Genomic DNA, 14,358 nt, shown 5'->3' with positions numbered 1-14,358 from the left:
ACCCAAACATTGACTGGGAGCACTACTCAAGCCCCAGCACCTTAGCCCAAAGGTTCCTGGAAATTATAAACTCAAATGCTATGGAACAACTAGTCACCACTTCCACAAGAGGGGATAACATACTAGACCTGATCATTACCAACATGGGGACTCTCTGCTCCACACCAGAAGTATATCCCTCATTGGTAAGATCAGACCATAAATTAATTTCACTGGATGTCCACATCCCGACCCCAGCCCAGAAAACCACAGTGAAAAACTTCTCAAAAGCGAAATTCTCACTTCTTAAAACCGAAGTGGAATCCTTCAAGGCCCCAGGGCCAGTGGAAACTACGGCCCAAACTGCAGAATCCTATATAAACGCATTCTACGGACATCTCCAGGAATGCATGAGATCTTTTTACTTGCTCTATGAACACGTGTCAGTATTTTTCCCTAGATGTTCATCGTGCATACAGCTGCAGTCATAACAGATGGGTTATCCTGCCGTCAGGCGGGTCCTCAGTTGGCCGAATTCCAAAGTCTAGGTCCGGCATCGGTTGTCATCGCTTCTTCCCTGAGGTCAGCGCGGCAGGGGTATAAAAGAGGCAGCCAACGCCATTTTCTTCAGTCTTTCTTGCCGTGCGGTGCCCGAAGCAGAAGCAGTTCGCAAGTGCCGGTCAGCCAGCTCCTGAGATTTATGAAAGTATTTCAGCCGAAATCTTCTTGAAAGCTAAGTACCCCGTTGGGGAAACTTTTCTTGCCTCAGACTGATGTCAGACAAAGTTAACATTTGCATTTCATGTGGGAAGCAAATACCGCATAAGGATTTCCACTCTTTCTGTATACCTTGCTTAGGCCCAGACCACGATGTCTCGGCCTGCCGTTTTTGTGCTAGATTCAACAAGCGTACTATTAAGCGTCGGGCGGTGTTCGCCCTTCACTTTTTTGGCAAAAAAATTTAATTATATTATGTCGTCGGATACTCCGACTCCAGTTTTGAGCAAAAAACGCAAAGATAAGGACCGACATACGAGGTCCGCACCACCTACTGAAACCACGCTAAGGCCGACTACCGGTTCTCCGGTACTCAGCGAGGCGCCTACGCAGCCCCTGAGTACCGATGGCAATGCATTACTGGTGTCTTCAGTACCCGAGGTCGCAGGCTCCTCGGCCCCCCATTCCTACTACAGATACAGACGCCACTCCTGGCGGGGAAACTCAGAATTTAGACAGGCCTGCCATTTCTCAAGGGGTCTTCAGGCCTTCCTCCTTCTCTATTAAAGCCTTCACTAAATCTAAAGCAGCCATGAAAACCAAAAAACAGGTTCCTCAGACCCCCTCTCAAGGCACCATGCCTAAAAAACACATGCTTAAAATGGCTGAGGATTTGATTACTCTTATCAGGGGTTCTCAACCCCCCTCTGACAAAAGGCCCAGATTAGAGGAAGACTACCCTTCCTCAGATCAAGCTTCTATTTACCTCAGAACTATCTGAGGACCAGGATTATGCCTATTCTCCATTCGAAGACTCTGATGCAGAGGAGTCTATTCCCTCGGTCTCCCCCCCTGAGGACTTCTCCTTTGGGGAAACCCTGCATACACTGAGGGAACACTTTCCCTGGGAAGGCCAAGATTACTCAGATTCCAAGAAAAGGCTCAGGGAATTTCTTCTGCTCCCCCAGCATAGGCCTCTGGCTATTCCTCCTGTTTTAGATATATTGGATGATGTGTACACAGAAGCCAGCCTTAATCCAGATTCTTTGCCTCCAGCTCCTGTTAAACCAGACTGGTATTACCGGGTTCCTGATTCTCACCAGTTCCTATATAAAAGCCATACTGCTGACCCAGAAACAATTTCACAGGGTCCCAAGGGAATTAAGGCCTCTACTGCTAAAAACCCATTACTTTTAGAGAGAGATTCCAGAGCTTTAGAAAGGTGGGGGGGGGGAAAGGTGTACACCTCGGCCACTTTAACCATGAGGGCATTAAACTGTCAGTTCCATATGTTAAAGTATCAACAGTTTTTGATATCTCAGCTGAAAAGCAAGATGACACAACCAGAACAACCAGATTTAAAAGAGTTGCAGGATTTGTTGCATGGTGCAGAGCAAGTGGGTAAACATACCTTGCAGTGTGGTTTTGATGCTTTAGAGGCCTCATGTAGAGCTGCTGTTACTGGGTCTGTTATACGTAGGCATGCTTGGCTCAAAGAGCAAACCTTACCAGATCATGTCAAAGCTAAATTATTAGATGCACCTCTTCAAAAAGATGTATTGTTTGGTGTTAAAGCTGAGGAGGTGCTAAAGAAAATGGAGGAAAAAGCGAAATCAATGCAAACAGTGAAAGATTTCCTGCAGGTACAGCCTCCACGTTTCAGTGGAAACTGGCCTTCAAAAATTGGTCCTTTCCAGCCACGGACAGACCTCAAAGGGGCAGATACAGGCGTCCAAGGGGTAGAGGGCAACCTCAAGGATCTTTCAGAGCCAGACAGTGGCAAGCACCAACCCCAAGAGGTGGAGAAGATAGATCACAGTCTTTTAGAAAACAGACACAATGACTTCCCCCTATACCTGCCAAGCAAAGCTTTAATGGCAGCACCTTTGGGCGGAAAACTGACATTATTCTCAAAAAATTGGCATATTGTTACAAAAGACAAATGGATTCTGGACATTATAGACAGAGGCTACAGGTTCCACTTTCACACCCTTCCAAAAATGAGAGGCATGCCAAACCTGCCACAAAATCAAAGGGCAGAGGCACAAAAACAAATTTCAGCTCTCATGGACATGAAAGCAATTCAAGAGGTACCTGCAAAAGAACAAGGTCAAGGGTTTTATTCCAGACTATTCCTGGTACCAAGGAAAGACAAAGATTGGAGACCTATCTTAGACCTATCCATCCTAAACACATATCTACAGGTGCCAAAATTCAAGATGCTCACATTACAGCAGCTTCTTCCCATGCTGGGCAAGGAGTCTTGGCTGGTAACATTGGACCTCAAGGAGGCATACCTGCATGTCCCTATCAGACAAGATTGCCTGTTAATGCAGAAAATAAATTACTGTTTGAGGAATTGGAGAAATTGATGTGGAAAGAGACCGCTGTACATTACAACATATGTGGTCTACAAAAGTATGTAGAGACAGAAACTACTCCAAGGGGTCTTAGAGTGTTTAAAGACCCCTCTACTCCGTTTGACCTTTCTTTGGACTCTGATTGTGGTTTTCACAAGAGGTGGGTCAATGCTGCACATGTTTGTGTCACTGAATGGCTACATATCCTTATTGAACGTGATTCACTCAAACAGAAGGAACTGTGCAATAATATTAAAAAAATGTATACAGATTTATCTAATACTGTTTCCGTAGCAACTTTTGATGAGTTTCTACAACAAACTAACAAGAAGCTCAAAGATTATGAAGTTACTTTAATTGATCGTAAAAAAGGCAAGCTTCTCCGTGATGTGCGTGATTATGAAGCCAATCGGGCTTTTCTGTCTAAAGCACAACGCACGAAAGTGCGTAAACAAGTTAGGTTTCAGTCCGGCAAACAGATGAATATTTCTCACTTGTCTTCAGCGTCAGAAGGGGGATACACGTCTTATGAAGACGAGGAATACGAATCTGAGTTTCCAGTTTTGCCGGTGGCCCAACAAAGGGAGAACTTTCGTTCTACATTTCGGGGAGAGGCTACGACCTCCTTTCAGAATCAACATGGACAAAAACGGACATGGGATCAGTCCTCCTTTCCAGGTGGGCAACGTTATGGACATGGGGGATTTAAAAGGGGCAGAAGATGAGTGTAACTCAAATGATTTAAGGTACTGTAATGTTTCGGAATATGTGATTAATTTGTCTGGTTACGAGTTCAACTGTGTTGAGATGTCTGTACTCAACAGGGGTTTGAAATTTATCCCCACAGTTGTTACTCTTCTCCATGAATTAAAGAAAGATATGTATGTTTTTGGCAGGAAGCTGCAGCTAAAATATTTTTTTGGTAATTTCTCGACTATTTCTAGTTCAATTGACGAGTTAAATAACAGTAGCGCTTGTGATAGCTTTTTTTCTTGTTTTTCAGATGAAGCTGCTAATGCATATTGTAAATTAGATACCACTAAGGTACCTACTGTTAGTAACTTTATTCCTGGTAATCTGAATAATGATATATGTCAGTTTGTGAGTTTAGTTAATTACTGAACTAAATTATAAAAAATATATGAGTGAGAAAACTAATGTTAAATATAATTTGCAACAGAATGAGTGGCAAGCTTTAGTGAATCTTGGTAGAAAAAGTGACATTATTTTCAAACCATCTGATAAAGGCAGTAAGTTAGTTGTGATGCATTTTGCTGACTACTTATCTATGTGTATGGAACATTTAAAGGATAGTAAAACCTATAAAGTGGTATCTGTAGATGTATACTTGAAATCCATTCAGGAATATTTGGATTTGTTGAATAAAGGGGTTAGGTTAGGTTATTTTTGCCCCACTGATGTTAAGAAATTTCAGGTAGAAGGTTCAAGAATGGCCCTTTTTTACTGTCTACCCAAGATACATAAAAACTTGTCTAGGCCTCCTGGGAGGCCTATAGTATCTGGTTCTTTTTATTTTTTACATAATTTGGGTATTTTTTTACATAGATTTTTGGCTCCTTTTGTTTACAAGTTGCCATCTTATATTTGTGATGTTTTTGATTTTTTAAACAAGATGAAAGGGACAAATATAAACAGGAGAATGACTTTGTTTACTATTGATCTCAAGAGCCTTTATACTAATATTAAACATCATTTTGGTATAGAGGCTGTTAGATATTTTTTAGGTGATACTCCGGTTACAGAATTTATTGTGGAGTTGCTTCATTTTTGTTTGACTCATAATTTTTTTGAATTTAATGAGGTTCTATATCATCAGTTACAAGGCACAGCCATGGGGGCTTCTTTTGCCCCCATGTATGCTAATTTATTTATGGGTTTATTTGAACTAGAAATAATTTATAAACACAGTTTTTTTCTTTCTCATGTAATTGCTTATTATAGGTTTGTGGATGATTTAATATTTTTGGTAGATGCTGATGAGAGTGATATTAAGGAATTTGTAAATGATATCAATAATAATAGATTTTCGATGAGTTTTGATGGTTTGGTAATGGGACATGTTGTTCCATTTTTGGATGTAGTTTTAGATATTTCTGATGGTTATTGTCGAAAGATTTTACTCTTCTAACATATTCTGGAAGAATCACACCAAGTTCTTGTAAGCAAGTAAAACAGCTTTATTTTACATGCATGGAGATCTGCTACAGGATAGTAATATGCCAGCAGTCTGGCTACTTGTACTTTGAGTTCTGCTTATATAGACCCTCCTGCACGTACATACACGTAGCACACAGAACATTCATTAGAAGTGATAGTTTGATTACTTGTTTTTACCAGCCAGTACCACAGTTATTCTTGCACCATTAACTTTCTTATCAGCAGTTTAAGATTAACTTCTGCATTCCTCAGTGATCAACATTTTCCAGAACATTTGCACGCAGTGAACATTTTTCTGCTTAACCCTTTAAATACAGAATACAAAACATGTTGACTTCAGTATTTTTCCACATTTCCCCCCTTACGACATTTTGTATACTGTTTATTTTACACAATCCCAGATACGTTGTATACCTTCTCATAATCAGAGAAATATGCTTTTGTAGCATTGGCAGAGATAACCTTCGATATTATCATTTTGATACATGGTATGCAACAGCAGCCAAGCAGCAAAAATATGATTGCACCAACACATACAGCAATTAAAATGTTCATCAACACAGAACCCCAGTTTCCAAACAGGTTTTGGAAAAAGTCAGTCAAGGGGTTTGAACCAGGTTTAGTCAGTTCAGAAACTTGTTGAATTATTTTTCCTTCGCCGCTAGGGTGAAATCGGCCATACGGTTCTGCAACACTACTGTTCTCATCACTGTTAATTCGTCCATCACCAATTCTAGCACTGAAAATGTCACATTACTCAGAGTCTCTAACAGTTTTGACAGTTTTCTCAGTTCTCAGATGGATTTTACTGTCCCATACGCTGGCAAAATACCAGCCCAAGCAATTACATCATCGCCTAGGTCCATATGTGAGAGTCCTTTGCTGCTGGCGTGTGCCAAGTCATGGTGATAAATCCATGACGCATCAATGTTACCTCACGGGATTAATAGGTTTATTAAGAGAACGTGCATTTCAGATTTTATCTTGAGGTAATACATTTGCGTATCTGATACCTGGTATCAGATATCCCAAAAAACAACTTCCTGACCAGCCATATGGTAACCATTTATATGCTTTCCTACCACAAATAAAATAACAATCATTTGTTTTGATGGTAATATTGGTTGCAAATTCATAACTCCCATTTGGCTTTAGCCCTTAAATAACAGGCCATATACATACAGCATTTTTTCAACCAAACTAGTATCATTTACAGTGATGTCTTTTTTTATAGCTCCAAACTTGGTCTCACACTGCCCTTCTAGGGTACAATTATGAACTATTGTCATATTACATAGGCTCAGCCCCACCTTAACTTTCCCAATCTTTTGAAAACACACTGTTCCGTTTTGGCACCCCAGAAAAGGCAGCGCCACCTTGTCTCTCAGTGGTACTTCTGTGGTTTCAAACAACAAATTATTCCAAGTATCATTTGTTCCCAGAGGGGCTGTCCCTAACATTAAGCCACTATATACAGTAGGTATTGCAGTACATACCCAACAATTTGAGACATTCATTGAGGATGCATATGCATATTTAATCGCTTGATATGTATTAAAGTTTGGATGCCAGCTGGTGTGTTTGTCTCTTTTGAATGGCTAGCTTCATTAAAAACAGAAATGGCCAAAACAGAAATATTACAATCACAATAGTTATAAACAATAAAACATTGCAATAGAACCATTTTCTCTTATTCTCATTATTGTCCTTCATGGTTACTGCTGCGACTTCCGTCTCTTGAACCTGAAAAATAATCATTCGTTAAACAGCTGTTAGAATTGGTCAGCATTTTCCTCATGTACTCAGCTAACTCCTCACCCCCCTCACGTTCCGCAGGCAACAAGTTTTGCCACTGCGGACGTAATAAGGTCTCCCATACAACAACTCAAATGGGGTGACTCCTTTTGAGTTGGGAGTTGTCCGCATGGAAAGGAGGGCTAGAGGTAGACAGGTAATCCAAGACTGATGTGTCTTGGCCATGAGTTTTCTCAACTTGCCTTTTAGAATGCCGTTATGGCATTCCACCAACCCTGCTGACTGTGGGTGGTAGGCACAATGGTGTTTCAATTCAATTTGGAAAACTGTAGACAGTTTCTGAATGATCTGATTGACAAAATGCGTGCCGTTGTCAGAGTAGATGCGTGTAGGAAGTCCAAAGTGTGGGACGATGTGATTGACCACAATTTTAGCCACTGTTTGAGCATCCGGATGTGTCACCGGAAAGGCCTCAACCCACTTAGTAAATGCATCCACTATCACTAACACAAACTTCTTTAGTTGTGCCGGGGTCCATTCGATGAAGTCCATACATATTGTATGAAAAGGATAGGGGGGGGTGTTGGAAATGATGCGAGCAACTCTGACCCTCCCCGTGGTATTTAGCCCATACTATGCAGGATAGACAAAACGTTTTGCATATGCAATAAAACCCTTGGTCCAAAAGGTACGGTGGATAATTTTAACCATAGCTGCAGGGCCCAGATGGGAAGGGCCATGCACAACTAGTGCTGCATACCTAAAAAGATTAGTAGGCAAAACATATTTATTATCCGGTCCCACATAGATTCCTTTGTTCTGCCTAACACCATACCTAGTCCAGCGTTGTTTTTCCTGTACTGTGCTAAGTTCCTGCATGACTTGTAAGGTTTGCAAATCAAATTTATCTGTTGGTTGTAATTCTGTAGGTGTGGTTTCAAGTGAAAAGGTACTGGACATAGCTGCCTCTTTGGCTGCTTTGTCTGCTAGGGCATTACCAAGTGATACCGGGTCCTTAGCATGGGTATGAGCAGCGCATTTACAGATGGCCAAACCCCGTGGCCGTTGGACGGCTTGTAATTCAAGGATTAGTTCTTTGTGCATAATGTCTTTTCCCGAGGTTGTAACCATCCCCCTATTTTTCCATTGCTGAGCAAACACATGTACCATAGAGAAGGCATATTGACTATCCGTATAGATAGTGACATCCCTGTCCTCCGAAAGGAGACATGCCCTTGTCACAGCAATCAGTTCCGCTGCTTGAGCGGATAAGTTCCCGGGGAGTGGTCTTGCCTCTATTATCTGAGTTGCAGTAGTAACTGCATACCCTACCTGAGTGGTGCCTGTTTCTGTTTTGCGTGCTGACCCATCTACAAACAGTGTCCAGTCCGCATGTAGTAAGGGTTGATCTTTAAGATCCGGTCTTGGTAGAACTTTAGAATGTATGAGATCTAAGCATACATGCGGGATACCGTCTTCAGCAACAGGTAGCAATGTCACTGGATTTAAGGTAGTGCATCTCTCAATTGTCATGTGTGGCTGCGATAACAGCGTAGTCATACAAGATAAATGTCTGCTAGGTGACAGAAATGTTAACTTGTCCTGCAGAAGGATGACTGCTACAGAGTGCGGGACTTTTAACGTAAGATCGTGGAACAATACCAACGTGGCAGACGCTTGTACCACCAAAGCGGCTGCAATTACTGCTTGCACACAGTGTGGTAATGCTCGTGCTACTGAGTCTAATTTGCTAGAGTAAAATGCCAATGGTCTTAACTTATCTCCATACATTTGCATTAAAACAGATGTCATAAATCCCTGCTTGCAATCTACAGTCTGCATAAAGGTCTTACTGTAATCTGTAAACCCCAATGTTGCTGACCCAGCTATCAGTTGCTTGATCCTAGTAAATGCCTGTACTGCCTTGTCTGTCCAGTGCAGCAAATCTTTAGCCGCCATCGGTCTTGCAAAATTAAGTTTGATAGCGGGTGCACTTCTTCGGTAGTTGGGAATCCAACTACAACAGAAGTTCGTAATGCCTAAAAAGGACATCATTTCTTTTTTTTGTAGTTGGCATGGGGGCTTGTAAAATAGCATTCTTTCTGCTGTCATCTAATTACCTGCCCTTCCCAGAGATAGTATAACCCAGGTAACATACTTCTAATTTACAAAATTGTAACTTAGACTTATTTACCTTATGTCCTTCGTGTGCCAGAAAGTGTAGTAGTTGAATAGTCTCGGACTTACAGAGTTCTTCCGTAGTCGCGCCAGGAGGATATCATCCACGACAGCAGTAGGTGGCATCCTTGGGCGGGTTGGAACTGAGCCAAATTGGTGGACATCTCTTGTGAGAAGATGGTCGGACTTTCGCAGTGTCCCTGCGGTAACCTGGTATAGGTATAACGCTTGCCCATAAACGTAAATGCAAACCAAAATCTACTATCTTTCTGCAAGGGAATAGAGAAAAGGCATTACTGATATCAATTACAGAAAAGTAGTTATCCGTAGGAAGGATATCGTTCAGCAGAATAGACGGATCTGGGACCATGGGGCCCGAGGTACCACTGTGGCATTTATTGCCTGTAAGTCTTGTACCATCCTCCATGTCCCATCCATTTTTTTTTTTTTTTTTACTGGAAATAAGGGCGCATACACGGTGAGTCTGTGCACAGAATTAATACTCCAGCTTTCAAAAGTGCTGAGATTACCGGTAAAATGCCCTCCTCTGCCTTTCTGCTCAAGGGATACTGCTGTTTATGAGGTCTAAATTCTGACTTGGGTGTAATCTTTACCTGTCCTGCCATTCTAATCAGTCCAATATCGTGCTGACCCTGCGACCATAATAAGTTTGGCACTGGTTGGGATTCCAATTGCATAGTTGATGCTAGTGCTGTTAGATTTACCATTTGATATTCCTCATTTTTTGCCATTTCCTGTTCCCACCAATTGCCTTCACTTGTACCTACTTCCCCATTCTCACTTTGTTCTTCTTCCTCATACCCTCCATCTACGTCTTCTTCATGTCCGGAACCTTGAACTAACATTAAAGTTCCATCTTCACTAACTGTAAAAGTCTGGGCTTTTTTATCCTTTTTTTCCTTCAGGTATTTCTCAGCATGTCTAGTCTAATCCATAAGGGGCTGTAGACGCGCTGTCCTGTGTGTGAACATATGCTTTTGTATAAAGTTACCAATGGCTGTCTTGCAGCCCTTTAGGAATGCATTTTTCAGTTGCTGTTCATAGGGCGAGTCATTTGCCTGATTTTCTACCTTAATCAACCCACTATGAGCATCAAAACATTGTGTGAGACGATGTAGATAACTGTCTACGGTTTCGTCATCTGATTGAACGCATTGATTAATGCAAGTCCAATCTGCTTTGGGCTTCCAATGTTCTTCTATTTTATCTAGGAGAGTCTTTATTCTGGTTCTACACACTTGAGTTAAGCGGCAAGGCTCCCCTTCCTCTGGTAGCAGGGGTCCCAAGTTCCGCAAATAAGGTGCCAATCAGGTCCTAGGATTTGCCTTATTACTTGTTCAAATTCTACAGCGTTTAATCTATAACTCATTCTCATGCCCCCTACGTCTGTATGCGAATTTACGCATATCTACTTTTGGATGGGGAATCCCTCTACCGCTTTCGGATATCATCACGGGTCCACGGTCGGTAGACCAATATGGTAGGACCCTCGCCTTCTGCGCCTGCTTGAGGATTTGCCACTTCTATCAGTGGGTATTCCTCTCCTTCCTGATCTACCTTCTGCTTAATTTTCCAGTCCCCTTCTCTCCTAATACTTCCGCTGCGTAAGTCAAGAGTGTTGGCAGGCTCTCTGTAATATAATACGTGGCGTGGGGGGGACACTCACCGAAGCCTGGTATTGCGGTGGGTCCTGGTCGGGGGGCACCTCAATAACCTGTGCAGGGTCTGGATACTGGATGGGAGGGGCCGAGGGATTCTGGTGACTACGACTGACTATGGAAGTTTCATTATCTTCCTTTTGAACAAAGTACACATCTTTTTCACTTGAATTACCACACCCTTTTTTCAAATTTTGTTACCTATGTCTCTTATTTGCTTCCTCCAGCCATTTCTGTGCCTGGGGAAACCCCACCTTCTTTTGATTCCTTGTCTTATTTCCTGCCTGTTTGCACAGTAATCTTACTAGATTTTGACATTCTGACTTATGTAAACATCCACTAAACCCATGATCTTTTTTCCATTTATCTAAATATTTTACGTTCTTTGGGTGTAAATCAAACATAAACTTTTCATCTTCAGATTGTCGTCACCTTTGACGCAACTGGTTCCTGTTCCCATTTCTCTTATGAGAAACTATTCCTGTTCCTGAGATCTCTTGTATATGGAATCTATTCACATATACTCCTTATACTTTGAGAAAATTAAATTTCTCCCTTGACTAGTCCCTTAAAATTTAGACAAAAATTCCAATCACAAACAACAAAAAAAAATAGCTTTTCTTTTTGCTTACCTTTGTGATTCCTCCGCCCTGTTTCGCTGCCACCTCACGGATTGAATCTGGAAAGAGTGACTGGCCTCTAATTTCAACCTGTTTCAGTTGGAGGTCTTTCATTCGAGGAGAGCCTGATCTCTCTCCACCTGCGCAGGTTTTCAGCCTCTCTTTGTTCGATTCGCGCCGTGCAGGGGCCGCCTAACGTTAGCCAGTTATGTCGAAGATTTTACTCTTCTAACATATTCTGGAAGAATCACACCAAGTTCTTGTAAGCAAGTAAAACAGCTTTATTTTACATGCATGGAGATCTGCTACATGATAGTAATATGCCAGCAGTCTGGCTACTTGTACTTTGAGTTCTGCTTATATAGACCCTCCTGCACGTACATACACGTAGCACACAGAACATTCATTAGAAGTGATAGTTTGATTACTTGTTTTTACCAGCCAGTACCACAGTTATTCTTGCACCATTAACTTTCTTATCAGCAGTTTAAGATTAACTTCTGCATTCCTCAGTGATCAACATTTTCCAGAACATTTGCACGCAGTGAACATTTTTCTGCTTAACCCTTTAAATACAGAATACAAAACATGTTGACTTCAGTATTTTTCCACAGTTATCAAGATTATTACTTCGATTAATAGAAAATTTGAAGGTACTAATTTTTATTTACATGGTACTAGTGGCCATCCTCCTCATACTCTGGATGCACTACCATATGGTGAAATGTTACGTACTTATAGATTATGTGTGAGACCTGATATTTTTCAGCAAGAAATGAATGGTTTGGTGGAGTCTATTATGAATAGAGGGTATAATAAAGATACTTTAAATAGATGTTTTGACAAGTTGGTTAAAAGGGTTAAACCTTCTGATGGTGCAAATTGTCATTATTTTTATAACAATGTGGTTAAATATAACAAAGGTAGGGAGTATAAGGAAAATATGTACTTTGTGACCATCTATGGATGTTTTACGTCTTATTTACATTCTTGTAAAAATGTTCAACAATGGCTGAATGTTAATCTAAAATTCTCTTTTCGGAGAGGTAGAAACATCAAAAACTTTCTAGTTAGAAGTAAATTCAGTATACCTCCTTCTTCATTTTATAAAGAACCATGTAAAACTGGCACCTTTCCTTGTGGAAGGTGTAAAGCCTGTAAATATATTGTATCTTGTTTTCCTCTTATTAATGATGTTAAGTTTATTTCTGTTAAGCAGTTTTGTTGTAACTCAGTAGGGGTTATTTATGCTCTCTGCTGTCCATGTAATATTTATTACATAGGAGAAACAAAAAGAGCTTTTAAACTGAGACTGTTAGAGCACATAAGGGACATTAATAATGGCAATATAGAAAGCCCTGTGGCTCTGCATTTTTTAGAATTTCATAATAAAAACTAGTGTAGGTTTAAAAGCTACTATTTTAGAACAAGTTAAGCTATCATTGTATTGTCATCAGGATGTTAAAACTGTTTTATTACAAAAAGAAGCTTTATTTATTTTAAAGTATAAAACTATGTCTCCTTATGGGCTTAATGAAGAGTTCAATTGGAGAGCATTGCTTAATTATTTAATTGTTTGATTGGTTAATTGTTTTGTTATAAAAGAATGGGTGCTTGTATACATTTTTATTCTCCTTGAAGGCTTTGGCCGAGACGTTAGAGATTTTATTAAAAGATTTGCTGGATACTGTGTTCGTTGTTTTGCTAAAGATTGCAGAAGATACCTCAGATTTCTTGCAGGTTCAACCCATTACCAATTCTCTGCATTGCCCTTTGGCTTAAATACTGCGTCCAGAGTGTTTAAGAAATGCCTGACATCAGTAATCGCCTTCTGCAGACTACAAGGGATACAAATCTACCCATATCTGGACGACTGCCTGATCCAAGCGGACAGCAAGGACATACTACTGCAGCACCTGGCATTTGTAATAAAACTGTTGAACTTCCTGGGATACACAGTCACCAAAAAGAAATCAAAACTTAATACCCTCTCAACAAATAATTTTCCTGGGTGTCAGCTTGGATACAACCACCCAGATGGCCTACCTCACGCCAGGCAAGCAAGGGCAACTGTCTCAATACTTCAGAAAAATGGCAACTTACACCAGGCTAACTGCAAGGAAAGTCCTGCAGGCTCTGGGATTCATGGCATTTTGCATCCTACTAATCCCATGTGCAAAGCTGCATATGAGGAAACTTCAATGGTACCTAAAAAACTTATGGTCTCAACACAGCCACTGCTTGGAAGCAATTATACCACTCATTCCATGCCTTCAAAAGGAATTTATGTGGTGGGCTCAAGCTTGCCAAAGAAACACAGGTCTTCCTTTCTGTGTACCTCAAGCAACTCAAATCATCACAACAGATGCCTCAGACTACGCCTGGGGAGCACACATGACAGATCAGTGCATCTAGGGAAAATGGACCCGAAAAGAGAAGCACCTTCACATCAACCAAAAGGAAATGCTAGCCGTGCAAAAGGCTATTATGACATTCAAAGACCTACTGCATCCAGGCCAGCTATTGATAAGGACAGACAACACCACAGTGATGTGGTACATAAACAAGCAGGGGGGAACTCATTCATACCCCCTGTGCAGACAAGTCATGACCCTATGGAACACAGCACTGGAATTGCAAATTCAACTACAGGCACAATTCCTGCCAGGGAAGGAAAACACACTGGCAGACAACCTAAGCAGAAATATGACAGATCCACACTAATGGAAGTTGCATCCTCAAATTTTTACAAAGATAACTCAGACATGGGGACAGCCAGACATAGATCTTTGCTACCCACAGAAATTGCCAGTTGAAAAAATTTTGTTCAAGGACCTATCATCCACAGGTCTGGAAAGTGGACGCACTTTCCTTCATTTGGGCAGCATTGGC

This window comes from Protopterus annectens, chromosome 1.part1 (assembly GCF_019279795.1).
Source record: "Protopterus annectens isolate FY-2018-M chromosome 1.part1, PAN1.0, whole genome shotgun sequence".
NCBI lineage: Eukaryota > Metazoa > Chordata > Ceratodontiformes > Protopteridae > Protopterus > Protopterus annectens.
Note: the sequence above shows the minus strand (reverse complement) of the source record.